This window comes from Electrona antarctica (assembly GCF_951216825.1).
Source record: "Electrona antarctica genome assembly, chromosome: 14".
NCBI lineage: Eukaryota > Metazoa > Chordata > Actinopteri > Myctophiformes > Myctophidae > Electrona > Electrona antarctica.
This window is the reverse complement of record NC_136795.1, coordinates 22,930,089-22,948,658: the sequence shown is the minus strand read 5'-3', so window position 1 is coordinate 22,948,658 and position 18,570 is coordinate 22,930,089.

Sequence of the window (18,570 nt, the reverse complement as noted above, 5' to 3'; positions counted from 1 at the left end):
GGGTTTGGAGGCATAGTCCCGGTTTTATTATGTCACCTATCAAATTGCCTGTGCACACATGTGTTTATACATCAACAGACACTATGGGCCCTCTTTTGCATGTCAGGGTGGATTTAGACGATGTTATTAGTGTGTGAATGCTGCTGTGTACTGTTCCCCGGAGCCGATCACCATACCGCACCCAGGGCCGTCTGGGGTCTGATTGATGTGTGGGCTTACTCGGATACGGAGCGCTGCAATGTGAAAGCCATCCATACCAAAAGGAGGAAGTGGACTGCTAATTACGGTATATAATTCATATATTTTTACATTTTACCTGGGTTATACCTTCTGATAGTTCCACTTGAATGTTGACAAGAAATGATACTCCTGCTAATGTTGGAGTAGTGCGAGCCACTGCATGGTTGGTTGTGTATCGTCATGTTATTATAACTCAAGACAATGTCAGGAACACAGACAAACTTTATTATTCGCTCCAAACTCTTGACAAGTGACTCTTCTTAGACTGTGACATGACTCTCTCCCAAAGTCCACAGCACCCCTCTGAGGCACAATTAAGTACCATTACAGTTGAATGAACTGTACTCTGTACGGAAGAACCTTGTCTAATGTGAATGCTGGCCAGCAGGGACCAGGAAATTGTTTTTGAGAACGGATCAATCAGACCCAGTCTGAATCCAGGTCTTACGACTTAACTTAAGACCTTGAGGCGTGCCCAATGCCGTTTCGATAGTTGAGTGGCTGGCTGAATAGAATTGGCCTAAGCTAAGGGCATAGTTCAATGTACAGTAAGATTTCCTCAATAAAGAATACAATAAATGTAAGATTTCCTAAAGAATAACATTTTCATTGTGATCCATATAACTGCTAGAATGAATGTTGCCAACATCTTCAATGGTGTTAAACAGCTGGGGTTTTGGGCAGAAATTAGTTTTATGTGAAACACTGCTTGCTTGTGCATCCTTAACTACATCATAAGGTCTTTCACACAAGAATAAAAACACATTTAGTTTAAAAGCTTTTCCATTTAGTTTCCACCTTTCTTCACAGTACAGGGCCTCACGGTCACTGAGCCAGAGAGCCAATTTTACATATGCTTTTTTCCTCCTGCTTGGGCTACAAGGGTGACCTTACAGAGGTAATTACAGTAACAGCCTTCTGTTGAGAGGGAATGGAGAGAGTGGCGGAAGCATGCATGTGAACACATCAGTGTTGGAAAACGTGAGTATAATCTTAAGTAAAAATATCAATACTGCCATGCAGAAACACTGTTACAACTAAAAGTGACAATTTAAAGTTATCACATTACAAAACAAATATTTCTGAAATATATTTTCAAATTGACAAAGTAGCCTATATATATCAGTGAAGTGGGGTAAAAGTACCATAGTTGTCTGAGATGTAGTGGAGTAGAAGTTAAAGTATAGAAAATTGCAAACATTTCTGAGGTGGTGTTGTTACTTGGCTCGAACACCAGGGCCATGCCAAAATAACTCAAAACAAGGCAGATCAAAAGTTTACAAAAAGGTTTATTTAAAATTGAAATCGGGCATAAAAATCATGTACTAAACATCAAACGAGCAATGAATGAGTTAAGGAACGATTAATGAACTTACAATTAAAAAAGGAACACTGAATAACCAAATTAATGAAGTGAATGAACTACTAAATCAGTGAATTAATTAATGCCAAAATCAATAATAAATGTAAACTAAAGACCTAATTAAATATACTAACAAACAAAAGTATGGGCTGGTCACAACTAATACGTTGGGGAGCCTGGGCACTATGTGCGTGTCGGAGTGCCCAGACTCCTCATAAACTATCAAACTAAACTAACCAAACGCCAAATGAATACTTACGACCAGCCCATCTGTAACCAAAGTAAATAACAAAAATTAACAGGGAGGGACCACGCACGACTGTTCTGTTTGGGGAAAGACTGAGCTGCTGGCCACATGCTCCTCTTTATAGCCTACTCCTAATCATGCAACAAGACACAGCTGCCACAGGGTGTGGCACCCAGAGCCCTCAGGTGATTGACAGGTGTCTCTTACACCAGCAGAGGTCAGCGATGTCACAGGTACTACGACAGAACAAAGACATACATTAGTGAACAGATAAATGTTAGACGGATAACACATTATTGACAAATGATAACGTGTGTACAGTGTGCAAGCATATGACACCATGCTTTGTGTGCCATGTGTGTTTATATGCAAGCACATACCGGATTATAGACAAAGTAATAATGTATACGTAGAATGTGAAAACAGATATCACCATGCTTTGCCATGTGTGTCTATATTTGTAAGCACATAACATGAGGACGTATTCTGCGTTACCCGGGCAAGTATTTAGCCGATCTGCCCTTTCTGCCACATGGAGACAGCGTTTTTGGGGACCACCTCCCAGAGTGGCAAACACGTCTCCGTGTGTACAGTGAATGCCACCTATTTGCTGAAACGGTGACGCAATAGTCCCCTCGTCCCCTCCAAACTAACCTCATGTCACCAGACTTATCACAGCTATTTCTTTTATGCACATAATGTCTATAAATCTCTTATGCGAAAATAGCCGATCAGCCGATCAGCCGAGCTTGTAGATGAGCTATTTTCCGAGAACAGATATAAATTATGGTGATTACCAATCTGGAAAGACAAGAAAAAAACGGATGATACATTATTGTTAGCCTACTAATGGTGTAGTGTAGATTAGTATATACGGTAGGCTATGAAGATAGGAAGCATACAGCCACCGTCTGCCCGTGCCTCTCAGGCAATATTCCTCTATAGAGCACCTGAAGTCAGTGAAGTCCTGACGTCACTGTCAGTATAGAGGGCGTCAGTCCCCAGGTTCGTGTACTTTTTATTTGCATTGTAATCTCCATAGGGGGATTTTAGATCGCCTCATATAAGAACTGTGTTTGAAAAATAAACCGATCACCCTGGCCTTTTCACTCATATGGATATGAAGCATCGACTGAAGGTGGTACAAATATACCCAAAGAGTAACAAAATAAGTGTTAGAAACGAGCCAAACAACCCACTACATTTCCGGGTAGGTGGGTGGCTGCATCTGCCCGTCGCACAACAGAAACTGAATGTTAATTACGTTTATTTTTATTTTTATTTTATTGATACTTAATGTTTCGTGGTTAGTACGAGTCGAGTCACCACCAGCTGAGCTTACGTCAACGAGGAATCTCAGGAATGCAATGTGTTGACAGCTGGACGTGACGTATATTAGCAGCGACATTGCCTTCATATGTAGTTTCAAGGCTTTTGCGGCCACATTAATTCCATTTTCTCCAGAAACTGGCTGTATCAAATATGAATGGACATCATTAACGACGCACAGCCACTCCCCTGACAGAAAGGCCGGGGTGGTCGGTTTATTTTTCAAACACAGTTCTTATATGAAGCGACCTAAAATCCCCCTATGGAGATTACAATGCAAATAAAACAATACATGAACCTGTGTATTGACGCCCTCTACTGAAAGTGTCAGACTTCGGTGCTCTATACCTGCCTGTTTTCACTGTTTCTAATTCCTCTTTTTTTATACTTTTGTATAGCCTATGTGCAATTTGATTAGGAAAAATGTTTAGCGCTGTGCAGGCAGCAGGTGGAATCAATCTATTAACGAGCAATTATCTGACATTCAGCGGTGTTGCGCACCGGCGAATATATTCAATCTCCAAAGTCAAACTCATAAATTCACAATGCACATGCCGCCCCTCGTTGTGAGCTTTAAGATCTGCAAACTATGAATCTCATGCTTATGTATAGGCCTACATTACTTTGTAGCCTATTTCTGGCAGAAGAGGGTAGTTATGAGAATATACTGTATAGTCAGGGGCCCCGGGGATTTTTTGGTTCAGATTCTCGCAAATTCGCCAAATTTGGCACAGATGTTGTCCACACCGTACTTAATCATTTTAAGATGGGTGCCAAGATTGGCGCCCCATGGTACTGCCATATTGCGCAATCCAATATGGCTGCCACCCGAAAAAAACGGAAAGTCATAGAATCATAAATGATACCACTTTTTAGGGGGTTTCTGGGTCGTAGAATCTGATTCTGGTGTTGTTTTAATGATTTGAGGTCAAGATTACCCCTCAAGGTCAAGTTTACTCATCAAAGTTAGTATATAAAGGTAATATTGGGGTAAAATCCAATATTTCTGGTGCGCCATGCCAGATGCTACCCCCAAAAAGTTATTTTTTTTCCATTATAAGTTGTAGTTGTATATGTATCAATGTTTCACAACTCAAAACAGTAGATTGTTTATTATAAACAACAAACTAATACAAGTCCAACTTCAACAACAGTAAACAACAGTAGGGGACAATGTAATCAAAATAGTTACTCCGTAAAACTTGCTAAAATCAAAAAGTTAGATCACAATGTTGTCTTTCACATTCTTTGTGTCTCCATCCCTTGCAAGGTGTGGAGTTACTGGCTGTCATCTTCATTATTAAGGCACCCACCTTCGCATTTGCAGAGGATTGTGCATCGGACACCGATACGGTGGCATTTGCACCTTCCCATGCATCCCTTGAGGCAGCCACAGCCACAGCACAAGAAGGTCACATGCTGCTGATGCATCACTAAGAGTGGTCCACAGTGGTTGCCATGTGCCAGTGCCATCTTTGTGCCAGCCCCACTCACTGAAGTCAGGAATTTCCTGCTGGACCGAGGTTGCCTGATTCCAGTAGAAACTTGCCTGCAGTAGCGCTCGCTTGACATGCTGGAACAGTGCAGCTTGGGTAGGTGGGAGGTTTTCCAGTGATCTACTTCCAGTGGTGAAGAGGCAATGTCTGGCCTCATTGACACCAGCTGCACCACACCCCTTGCTGTACATGAGCACGACAAATCGTTCAATGTTCTGCATATGCACAGACTCAAGACTGAAGAGGTCAGGGGTGTTTGTGAGAGCAACTAGTGTGTTGGTGAGGTCTGGTATGCTTCTCCAGGCTGCCCAAGCTGTCTTCTTGCCACATCCAAGAAACTGGGAAGTTGTGTCACACCCTGTTAAGCTGTGGAAGAGGGGTAGTGCCAATGACTTTGATGGACCGAGATCAGAGTAGATGGTATGGACTGGTATGTCACGATATTTTCGACCAGTACCGAAACCCACCCAGAGCTCGGTTAGGCCAAGGGTCTCGAAAAACCGGATTGCCAAAATGACAACATCGCTGTCTACGGTGCGAACAAAGGCTGTTGTATGACCCTGCTCTGCTGCATGTGCCAGATGCAGGAGGATCCTGGTGTCTGCCTCAGAATGGTTGCACTTCTGTAGTTTTGTGACATCACAAGGCATGTTGGAGAGCACAGTCTCAAAGCGGGTAGTCAGAAGGAGCTTTCCACGCATGTCATTCTTTGAGATCTGTGTGCTGATGAATGAGAAGAGCTCCTTTTTGTTGTCCTCGTTTTTTAGGAAGCCACTCCATTCATGCTTAGGGATTGGAGTGCTACCATCACCGACTTTTGTCCGTGAACCATTCCCACGCCGTTTCTGTGTAAGATATTTTAGGTTATTTTCCTCTGGGTAGTTGTCCCATACAGCATCAATGCGTTGGGTACTAGTTGTCATTTGGGCCTCCAGAAATGGTGTAATGTTGAGCAAGACATACTCGCTGAATGTCTTTGCTGTTGTGGGGCGCACCATGTGGATGACTGCTGCCATATCCAACACCACAACGGTAGCTTGTTTGGCAGAAGCTGCATGACCTGTGCTAGCATTGAGGCATTGAAGAATGTCAGACTTTGTCCCAGATCGCAGAGACCCTCTGTCCGCCAGGCTCGGTGGCTCTCTCTGATTTTCGAATTGAAAGAAGTCTGTCATGTCAGCATTGGGACGTGACTGGAGTGAAAGGAACAGTTGTGTGATTAAAACCATGTTTTGCTTCTGTATGCCACTGTCCTTTGTACCTTTTTTCTTGTGGCCAGTTCGGTTGGCGAATGTTAGCATGTTTTTCCGCTTGACGGTATCAGATACTGGTACTGAAGCCATTTCCAATCTTTCCTTGACATATGCTGCGTGAAGGGTCTGGCCGGCTTCATGGATTTGAGATAAAGAAGCAACAACTGCCGGCTCCATGACATTCTGTGTATCGAGTGCAATAAGCTCCTGGCTTGTAGCAAGGAAGGGGTTGCCTAGCTGCTGTACCACATCGATGAACGAGAGTACATCCTTGCGAAACTTTACTTGCAAGTTATGTCCTTCCTCATGATGAGCAGTGGATGACGTTGGTGGGTCATTGATGGCCTCAAACTCCTCAACTATCCGTGTGCAATCAGGTCCAGCCAGCATAAACAATGTAAGGGCTTCAGGATTCTCATAGAGTCCAACGGCTCCGCCATGCGCCTGGAGGCTTTTGTTGGACTGCTCATGTGCTTGGTCCTTGGCCATGAGGCTGAACTTTCTAGCTGATTTCTGCACAACAAAGTTGCCCTTCATGAATTCAGCATGTACTTGAGGGTGTTTATCAGCTATCTGAACCATGTCACGGACATGGACTGGCAGCCAACGTGCGTAGTTTGTGTGGTCCAGGGCGTGAAACCAGCCGCAGAGTTCGTCACATGCTTGCACATATAGTGGAAAGTCCCCTTCCCGCAGGGACCGCACAAAGCGACACATCAGAAGCTCCAGCTTCATTATGGTTGACCAGAACTTGAACTGGGGAACAGTTTGTGAACGTTGATCCCACATATCAAATGACTCAGGTGGGCCCATTATACTCTCACAATACTCTGCGTAGGCGGTCTGTTTGAGCTCATAAAGTGACATGAGAGAAACTTGATGGGCATACCTTGTGCGTTTGATGTGATGCTCATTGAGCGCAGATTGTGCGCGACCGGATGTCAGGACCTCAGCCTTAGCGAGGATGGTGGCCCACCCGGAGTCGAGCAGCAGCTTCCCAATCATTAGGTGCATCTTGTCTTCAATATGCAGCGCACCCATCATGGCAACCAACTTGTCTTCTCCCAAAGTGTTGGGGTATTGCCATTGGAGCAGTTTGATGATAGCAAACAGTGGCTGATCTGCACCGAGTACGCTAGTCTGGCCTGGGTTGAGGAACTCTGTGCCTTGCATCGTCAGCTCCATCGCGTGCTTCATTGAAGATGCGGATGCGGCCTTGTCTGGGAATAGGGGGTAGATGCCGATCTCAGCTGGGGGCTTCACTGATTGCTCGCTTGCTAGCATAGAGTTGTATCCCGACCAAGTGATGATGTCACCCTCTGCTGACGTGCCTTGCTTCAGCACACTGTTAACGTGTGCCATCCATACCTCATCCTTGACCGTGGCACCTTGCACATCAAGCGGTGGTCTGACTTTGCTGTTGCCATATTTTGGTGCAAAGACATCTGTTTGAGTAAGTTGGACTGGGTGCTGGATCACGTAAGAGTCTGGTAGCTTTGGAGTCGACGTGTCAGAGGAGATGAGATGAGAAAAGAAAATGGGGGTAGAATCTGGCATGTTGCACCAGAAATACTGAATTTTACCCCGATATTACCTTTATATACTAACTTTGATGAGTAAACTTGACCTTGAGGGGTAATCTTGACCTCAAATCATTTAAATAACACCAGAATCAGATTTTACGGCCCAGAAAACCCCTAAAAAGTGGTATCTTTAATGATTCTAGGCCTTTTTGTTTTTTTCGGGTGGCAGCCATATTGGATTGCGCAATATGGCAGTACCATGGGGCGCCAATCTTGGCACCCATCTTAAAATGATTAAGTACGGTATGGACAACATCTGTGCCAAATGTGGCGAATTTGCGAGAATCTGAACCAAACGGTCCTTTTTTTCCCCCGGGGCCCCCAACTAGTAGGCCTATCTGTAAAATCACAAAAATTGTAATGATTTGTAATGAAAAGAAAGAAAAACATCAGCTACAGTTGATTATGCCCAGTAGCCTATACTGAATGATTATGCCACAATGCCACACATGCATTTTACATGGCGTGCATAATATAGCCTACACTACACACAGCTTTCTCTGGGTGTCTAGAGCGCCCCGCCGCTCTCCTGTGGACTACATGCATAAGTAACATAACCGCAATGTGGACGATCGAAACTTTAATGCCGTTTTCAAACTTGAACGGGTAACAGCCCGAGCCGCTCGTGTGGAAGGCCTCTCAGTCAAAGGGTTTCTCGAAGATGTTTCCCAAGCAGTGGGTCATGACCCATGTTTGGGTCATGGCCAATCAGCAGCAGCTATCCCGCCTCTAGCTGCTGCTGATTGGCCAGGCCGTTCTCGAGTCTGCCTGAGAGTTCCCAGATGGGAGCAGGAGGGGGGAACCCAGTGTACTCTCTGCTGCCCCATCTGGCGGAGTCAGGTTACAATTTGTATGGGTTGCGAGTAAATATCCTCTTTTCGTCGTTTCCTACATTAAACAATGAGTGCCAACTGGTGGACAAAAGTGGTGGTGCTTGGGTGCCACGTGATGAGAAGCAATTCTCATTAGTATGACGCACGTCCGGCTTGGATGCTATTAGCAATAGCGCCAATGCTAGCGAGGCGAGGTCCATCCTTGCTCCAGAAAATGCGAATATTCCAATCGCAATCACCGGAAAATCAGAAATGACCTCCGAACATCGCCGATCTGATCAACACCACGGACAGTATTTTCAGAAAAAAGAGCGTGGAAAGGCCTGGGTAATACAGGAGCTAATGGAGTTGGTCACGCAGACACAGTGCAAGCGAGACCCTAGCAACCGTGCCTAGCAACCGGAGCGATTCTAGAAATGGAAAATAGCAATCGAGGCATATATATTATACAGTATATTGGCGGCTGTGGCTCAGGAGGTAGAGCAGATCGTCCAATGATCCATGGGTCAGTGGTTCAAATCCCGGCTCCTCCTGTCTACATGTCGAAGTGTCCTTGGGCAAGACACTGAACCCAACATTGCCTCCAGTGGTTGTCACCATTTAATCCAGTACCTTACCTGTAGACCTGCTCGCAATTTGGTGTTAGGGGAATTTCTCACTTGAACTGAGTCAATGGGTCCCTAGACATGAAAAATCAACGAGGTGCTCGTCCGCCATAGTGGCACGAATGGCGCAATGGCCACATCAAATATGGCCGCCATCGGCTATGATGAAAATACAACTTTTTTGTTTCTGCATGTATTTGATGTAATACCTCCAATTCTGACTAATTGAGGTGTGTGGAATTCATTTCTGATACTATTTTAATCATTTTAGGTGATTTTGACCTTGGTCAAGGTAATTTTACTATTCCGAAGACATTGGCCATAACTTGGCCATTGTTAGGAGTAAAAATAAGTGCAATACGTCTATTTCAACTAATTCTGACATTTCTAATTCATTTCTGATATTACTTTGACCATTAAGGATCATATTGTCATTGAGATATCAATATACATCTTTTTATTCAATAACTCCTAATAACTTTGTTTTATTTATTATAACAAAAGACATGAACATACAAATATAACAATTCAAAATGCCCCCCTTTAACCTTTATTTTAATTGGGTGCTTTGTAGAAATAAAAGTAATATACAAACAAAATCACAACACAAAATCAAATAACACTTTTACTCAAAGTGCACCATTGTGTGCATGCCAGTTAGTGTGATGTATGGAACTCCAGCAGCATGGCAGCCACATCAGTCTACATGTGGCTACTGTCAATTACTATGTCAATCTTTGCAGAATGGGACTGCATAAACTACCTGCGTCATGGCTCATGGGATCTTGAACAAATCAAGGTTCTAGAGTTCACACATCAATCCTGAGCTCTACCGGCACTTTTCTATAGGCCAGTGGGTTGTTCAGGATCGCCCAGGATGGTTCTGCGCTGTAAGAGGTGACATGAAGGTCGAGCAGACCATTCAGCGAGTGTCGAAAGGGTCCAGGTGGTCACTATGTAGTTGGACCACCAGTAGGATTTGAGCTCTTGTTCCACGAGATTGGGTCAATCACCAATGCCCTCAACCTTCTCACCAACAACCACACCATGAAACAAACAGAATGCCATCTCCAGCATGCACTGAGTACCACCGCCTTACGCCTTACATCTGGCGAAGCTGCTGGACTTTGTGCTAGAGCGTCAGAATCCATACTCGATGCTGGTCAATGTGCCTGTGCCACTGCATCTGCAATCTGCTCACAAAAGCAGGCTGTTGACGAGGGGTCGCTGCACGCTTGCTCAACTGTCTACAAAATGGGGAGTGTGTCTACTGCTCATACAGACAGGAATGGTTAGTTGAGAAGACCAAGACAATGAGCACAACCATACCAAAGCAGAAGCTACCTCATTTCAACGAGCAACCACAGAAGACATCAACAACCATTCCTCCATTCAAAAGGGGTAGAAGTTAGTTTCGTCCAAAGACATGGCCGAGGAACATAGGAGTATGGACATTGCTGAGGAGCGGAGAGCGGTGCTCTCACCTCCCCTGTTTGATGGTGAACTTCCAGCTCATGTCAACAAGTCAAAACCTGTCAGTGAGATTGAGCCTGAACTTGACCTCACCCAATGGAGTCCAAAGTCTATTCTTGCCACTGCCATGTTGTGGTAGACATCATGTCGAAAATGCAGCAGATGCCACTAGCACAATTCCCTACTTTAGGTGCTGTCTTCAATACCATCATCAGGTCAACATCATCCCTTTGCCAAGAGCCAGAGTTCATCCATATCATACTCGATTCTTACATTGAGATGTCTCTAAAGGAAAGGGAGCACATGCGATGCACAGATTCAAGAACAGGAATCGACATTGTTGGCATGAACAGAGAAACACCTATTCCTCAGCAACTTGACAAATGCTGGGCGTCTGAGGAAAACAAGCGGAATCTTCATCTGCTATCTTCATCTGCCATCAAGTCTGTGGCAATGCTATCATCATTGTCAGCTCTGTTGTCTGTGATGATGAGGTGCTCCTAGCAAAGGCAGCTGGTGGTGAAGAGATCCCAGACCTCTTGAACTTCAAGAGGAGGCTGACACCACATTGGTGATGCATGTGGAGTGGGCTGTTCGTGTGAAGCAGAGCAAGAGAGTTATCATAGTCTCCAATGATACAGACACCTTCGCATTACTGCTACACTACACCCCATACTTCCAATCACTGGGGTTAAAGGAGATCTGACAGCAGTATGGCACTGGCGAGAAGCGGTGCATGCTTCCACTGCATCAAGCAGTTTCTCGTCTTGGAGCACCACTAGCCAAGACAGTGATCATGGCACATATCCTGACTGGAGAAGACTGCAAGAGCAAGGTGGGGACCAAACATGCAGCTATGGCTTCTGTAAAATATTTAACAAACTTTGGAGAAACACCTTCACAGTACAAGACGCAGTGTTGGCAGAGAAGTACTTGGTGCGTGTCTGGGCAGGGGCCAGGTCAAGTACAGCTGCTGAGACATTTGATGACCTCCAAGGTGGAAAGCTATACCAGTGCCAGAGCTGGAATTGATGCTCTCCCTCCCACAAGTAGTGTGATCAGAGGTCACATCCAATGAGGTGCTTTCTGGTGCATAGGGCTTGCCACCTGCTTGAGACAGCAAAGGAACCCAAGGTAAGACTAGAGCCATCCCCCATCCATTGTAGCCAGCCTACAATGGATGGCCAGCCTACAATGGATGGGAGGAGCATTTTGGTACACTCCTGCCATCAAAATGTCTGAAGCCCTTTCCACCCAGTTTGCTCATAGTATTCAAGTGTGCAGGCAAGTGTGACAGTCGGCGATGTGGCTGCCGTGCTGCTGGAATTCCGTGCATCATATTTTGCCACTAACTTGCATGCACACAATGGTGAACTGTGTGTGAAATTGTTATTTGATATTGTTATGATTTTATGGGGGACATTTATAATTGTTATATTTTTAGGTTCATGTCTTGTTATAAATAAAACAAATAATAGTGGAAAAAATACAATAAAAGTGACAGTAAAGACAAAAATTGGAATTGAGTTATTGAATAAAAACATAGTATATCTCAATGATAAGATGATCTTTAATGGTCAAAATAATATCAGAAAATAATTGTAAATGTCACAATTAGTTGCATTAGACTTATTGCACCTGTCTTTACGCCTAACAATGGCCAGGTTATGGCCAAGGGCATCGGAATGGCAAAATGACCTTGACCATGACCTTTCAAGGTCAATAAAACCCAAATTGGTGTGTGTGAATGTGGGAAGTGAGGATGCTGCCGTTGACTGTTCTCGTCTTCTCGTTCTCGTTACTGTATACTCGTCAAGAGCACCTCACATATTTATTTAATTGGACGACGATACTCATCTAAAGTGTCATATATGTCTTAAAATCTATTAATTTCCATGAATTTATACAAGAAAACGTAAACATAAGCTCAGTGTACCAGATCGTAGGCACTACTCCCTCTGGTGTTGTGGCTGTGGGTGACACTTTTGATGCAAATGGTGCATTCGGTACATATAGGCTACTCTCAGAGTAAGTTACACTCAGAGGTTTCCTGTGTAATTGTCAGTGGTGGGAAAAGTACTCACATACTACTTTTTTTCTCATTGCGACACATTGTGAGCTTATAGATTGGCTATTTTCAAATGGCTGAAATGTATATAGGGCTGAAGTGGTTAATGTATGTTTTTTTAGTAAGTAAAAGTACAATATTTGCCTCTGAGATGCAGTGGAGTAGAAGTAAAAGTAGGCTATTGGAAATTGAAAATACTCAAGTAAAGTACAAACACCTCAAAATTATACTTAAGTACAGTACTTAAGTGAAAGTACTTTAGTTACTTTACACCACTGGTAATTGTGCATAGCAGCTAGTGCACTGTGTAACAGTCAAGACAAATGGCAGCCGCTGTGAAGACAGCGTGTGAATTCACTGTCAGGTAGTGCAGGTACTAACAGGAAGACGTGAACTCAGAGGTCCTCGTGTACAACTGTTGGCAGCTGCGTCGGAGTGACATCACCATCACATTGCACTTGTCAGGCGCGTCGCTTTGCATTCCGACGGCCACTCGTAATGAGCGAACGCTATGACCTCCCCTGCTGTCACAGCACATCGATTGGAACTTCGGAACTGGCCAGTGCTGCATGCTGCAGGGCAGTGTGTTTCTCAAACTTTTTCCACTTCAATTAAGGATACCCCAAATTAATATGTATTTGGCCCGTGGACATTTTGTTGATACTGACCATGATACTGATATGATACTGACCATGATACTGACATGATACTGATATGATACTGTCATGATACTGACTATGATTCCGTCCGTCCGTCCGTCCACCTATATCTATTGATCTGTGTGTCTAGCTATCTACTGTTGGCTGATTTATATTAGACATATTTAAAACAACAAATAGTTGTGTGCATCAGAAATGCATTTGTGAGCCTTGTTTCTTATTATGGCGTACATTGAAACCTTATGTTTGTGGAAAGAATAATTTCCGACCTCACTCCATAAAAGAGGAACTGATAACAGTCCATTCCGTTTTAGTTAAACCCTTTGTAACCAACATGGACAATTACTGGTCCATTGTGTACATTGTGTACACTCTCAGAGTTGAATTAACACTCAGTATGTTAGCATGGAGCAGTTTCAGGAGCAGATTGCATGCACACTGGGTAAACTACACGCACGCACGCACGCACGCACGCACGCACGCACATATCCATGTGGCCCAGGCCCAGCTCCATGGATATGTAATTACAACAATTGCCTTTCTGCTGGGAGGAGGCTTCAAAACGGGAAGACAAACGCACGATTCCATAGTTAACTGTGACCTTCGGTCGCTATAAACTATGTTGCTCTATCACCACATGATAATTGCTTTCTGTCAATGGAAGCGCACACAAATGAATTATAGTTTATAATTGCCCATTTCACAATAGTATTTAATATTTTCATTAACACTGAGCTGATGAGACAAAAAGCCAAATGTTTTGGTATAAATAAATAAACGTTACAGTGTCATTTTTGTGTGTTGTATAGAGTCTCATTTTCGATGGTTTCGATGGACTTCTGAGGTCAATCAGGATATTAAGGCAACCTAAGTTGGAGACACTTTGGTTTCTAAGAAAGAAGTAGAAATCGAACCCTGGCATGAGGCCAAGTGTGAACAACATCCTCTGGCCAATGTTTGTCACAAGACAGGCCATTACATATGATAATAAGACAGTGAAGGCCTTTTACAGAACAGTGAGTGAATAAGAAACTAAAAAAGTGTGCTCTAGTCCGGTAGCTTAGCGAAATGATGTGGACGCGGCGGACAAAAGCGCCAAAAATTTTCCACATGCTCTCCATAACCATATGTTTCATTTTGGAAGGGGGGCCACGTCATCAAGATGTCAGAAGGCGGCCATCTTGGCGTTCAAAGATGGCCGCCAAATGAAAAAGGGCGGTTCTGGACAACCGTGGGTCCGACCGACTCGACACCGGGCACTGCACTCCCTGTGGGTGTGTGGAACGTGTGTGTCGAATTTGAAGTCGGTGGGGCAAACGGTTCTCGAGTTACGTGGATTACAGATGTACAGACACACACACAGACTGTGTGCATTATAGTAGGATGTTGCCATCTTGTTGTAGCCCAGGTCTCCCTTCTAAAAGAGATTATTAATTAATATATATGTCAATGGGCAATGCCATGAGTTTCAGAGGGTACAGTAAGTATAGAGGTAAGGCAAAGAGAGATGGTGAGGGAGGGAGAAATTGATTTGTACCAATTGGCTAGACAGGTTAAGGTGAGTATAGAGATGGAAATGTTCTAGCAAGCGAAGCCAGTGTATTGAGAAAATGGGACATATGTTTTCAGAAGTTATTTGTGACAAAAGGCTACCAGTGAGAGGGAAGATGTATAACATGGTAGTGAGACCAGCCATGCTGGTGGCACTGATGAAAAGGAGGCACCGCTGGATGTGGCAAAATTAAGGGTGCTATGGTTCTCATTAGGAGTGAAAAGGAAGGACATTATTAGATATGACTAAATTAGAGGATCAGCCCAGGTTAGAAGGTTTGGGGATAAAGCAAGAGAGGTGATCGAGGTTGAGATGGTTTAGACATGTGAAAAGGAGGGATGAGGGTACATTGGGAGAAGGATGCTGAAGATGTAGCTGCCAGGTAAGAGGATGGCCAAAGACGAGGTTTAAGGATGCTGTGAGAGATGACATGAAGGTGGCAGGTCACAGAGGAAGATGCAGAAAACAACCAAATGGGGTCCATGTGTGGTCCAGCCCTATGGAATGTAAAAGGCATGCATGTGCTAATGAAAAGTATTTAAAATATAGTTTTGAAAGCAATATGCCCGTTTATCCGTCCGACTTCTCCTACCAAATCACTCCGTTAGCACACATCTCTCTATGCACAAAAAAGGATGCATGCCACAGAAATCCATCTGCACTACATTGCATCCATGCAACCTCCATATTTACTGTACAAATATTGCTTTTGTATGACATACTGTTATTGCGCAACATTTCGCTGTGACGCAAATTACAATTTACAATTACAATTTCCACATTCACCGACCCCTCCCCTTTTCACTGCACGCACACACACACTTTTTTCAATGTGTCTGACTGCTAACAGAGTTGAAGATGATGTAAATATGTTGCTAGAATGACCGTATTTATTCAATATTGGCACAAATAAACGTCTACTGATATTCTCAATGACCTTATTGCATTCCTTGACCTAGATAATGTATATTTTGACACCAAGATTGACCTTCTAAGTGGCTTAGAAGCCGAGATAGTGGCACTTATAGATATTACATGGTGGCCATCTTTGAACGCCAAGATGGCCGCCTTCTGACATCTTGATGACGTGGCCCCCCTTCCAAAATGAAACGTATGGTTATGGAGAGCATGTGGAAAACAATTGGCGCTTTTGTCCGCCGCGTCCACATTTTGCTAAAATATGGCCTTAAGCTGCCTCACTACTCCTCTGAGCGCAGATCAGATCCACCAGGCCAGGTTGTCTACCCAGGGCCCGCAAACTTTGGAAGGCAGAGTTGGAATGGAATAATATAAACAAAATAAAAGATCTGAGGTGAGGGATTTTTTTTTGTTTAGTTTTGCTCAGGGACACCTCGACACATTGCCGGGGCCAGGAATTAAACAATTTTCCCATTCAGCTATGGTCGCCCCATGGAAGAAGTGAATTGTTGGGGGGATTCTTATTTGTATTGTATGTTTTTGAACGTTCCAGGAAGCATGTTCTCGGTGTTCTTTATCCTTATGCATGTTCACTCTCTTTATGCATGTCACCCATGCAGCAGTGAGATGTGTGAAGCTGCCGTGGTGATATCATCCAGTGGACTGTCACCGTGCCAACGTTTGTGGTCAGGCTGCCACTCAACCTGGCGGCGCTGTGGATCATACTGCGGTCAGGCTGCCACTCAACCTGGCAGCGTTGTGGATCATACTGCGGTCAGGCTGCCACTCAACCTGGCGGCGCTGTGGATCATACTGCGGTCAGGCTGCCACTCAACCTGGCGGCGCTGTGGATCATACTGCGGTCAGGCTGCCACTCAACCTGGCGGCGCTGTGGATCATATATACTGTTCAGAATCCGTTGCCGGAGCAGCTCCGCTGTTTACCTCACCAGCCTGATCGCCAATGATGTCTGCTCGTCTTCACCTTGCCCACACCTGGGAGCTAAGCAGAGAACTCTCATGCACCTTCTGGAGAGCCTGGTCTTTGTCAACAAAGTTCTCCTTCGAGTACAAGAAGCCGTGCTCCAGGCATGCGGGAAGCCAGCGTGCACGCATTTATTTATTTACAATTTTTTTACAAAGGCGTATCAATTAGTTATTTTGGATGTAGTGCAGCAGCAAGTGCACGCACGCACGCACGCACACACGCACACACGCACACACACACAAACCTCCTGTTGTTTTTTCCCTTTGAATATCCTAATCCGGGCCTGCAGATCCAGTACGGCAGTAGTCCAGTAGTATTTAAGAAAATTTGACAGAGCGACTTTACCTTGTAGTTTACCAGGAGTATCATTCTTATATACTTTAACTCAGGCACCAGAGATGAGTACTTTGTCTGCACCACTGATTGTTTTGCCGCCCTGCCTGCCAGGGCAGATAAAGACGTTTACACACCACTGCAAACAAGTGTTTGACTTTCCTGCGAGTCCTCTGCCCGATATGTACGTGTCTTCCCCCCGGCCGGCGGGCGCATGCAGAACGCAGCGGCCCCCGGGGGTCATGCCTGTCTGTCTGCGTGTGCTGACTGGGCATACCTACCGCTATCGATTGACAATCTCAATCACAGCGCACAGCTCAAGGACATCAGAACACGGCCGGGGCCTTATACTGCATGTCTGCTTAATTACCTGGCTGTTTACGCCACGCACGGATCAATCCGCTTAAAGTAAGCCGGTGTCTGATGGGACTTCCATAGCAGGTATAGAGGAGGCCTGAGTAGAGTTTTAACCAACTGAAACCACATCAACCTTATTCTGGTGGGGGGGGGGGACATAAAAAGAGTCCCTGCCAAAATGGTGTTGTTCAAGTGGTTAATGTTAAAAACACATGGTTAAAAATACATGGTTAGTCATGGTCAGTATCACGTCAGTACCATATAATGTCAGTATCATGATAAGTATCATGGTAAGTATCATGATAGTATCATGGTCAGTATCATGATAAGTATCATGGTAAGTATCATGGTAAGTATCATGGTCAGTATCATGATAAGTATCATGATAAGTATCATGGTCAGTATCATGATAAGTATCATGGTCAGTATCATGGTAAGTATCATGGTCAGTATCATGATAAGTATCATGGTAAGTATCATGGTAAGTATCATGATAAGTATCATGATAAGTATCATGGTAAGTATCATGGTCAGTATCATGGTAAGTATCATGGTCAGTATCATGGTCAGTATCATGGTAAGTATCATGGTCAGTATCATGGTCAGTATCATGGTAAGTATCATGTTATGTTTCATGTTATGTATCATGGTAAGTATCATGTTATGTATCATGGTAAGTATCATGGTCAGTATCATGTTATGTATCATGGTAAGTATCATGATAAGTATCATGGTCAGTATCAAGTCACTATCATGTCAGTAGCATACAGCATGTCAGTAATAGTATACAGTGTCATGGTCACTATCATGTCAGTATCATGTTGGGTATCATGGTAAGTATGGTCAGTATCAAGTCAGTATCATGGTTAGTATAATGTCAGTATCATGGTTAGTAGTATCATGTTTACAAACGTTTACAAAGCTTAGAGCGTGCACACAATAAAAGGTACAAACACCGTGTGTGAGTGTGATCAACCTACCGGTGTCTCAATGATTCATCAGCACAGAATTCGAGAACATAATAAAAAAGTCATTTTGCCATATAGTAAATACAGATCCACAGTCAAATATCCTTCAAAGGTGGTATACAAATGCCCTTCTAATTTGAGGAATTTATTGGTGAAATTAACTATTTTATTGCCAACTACGTATATATTCGTACCCCCCCAGGAACTTCATCTGCCAGCTTTGCTACGTACAGTATATGTTCACTTCGTACCTAAAGCTTTATATCAAATATGGAACGGTTTAGCCGGAAATCTGCTTTTAACATT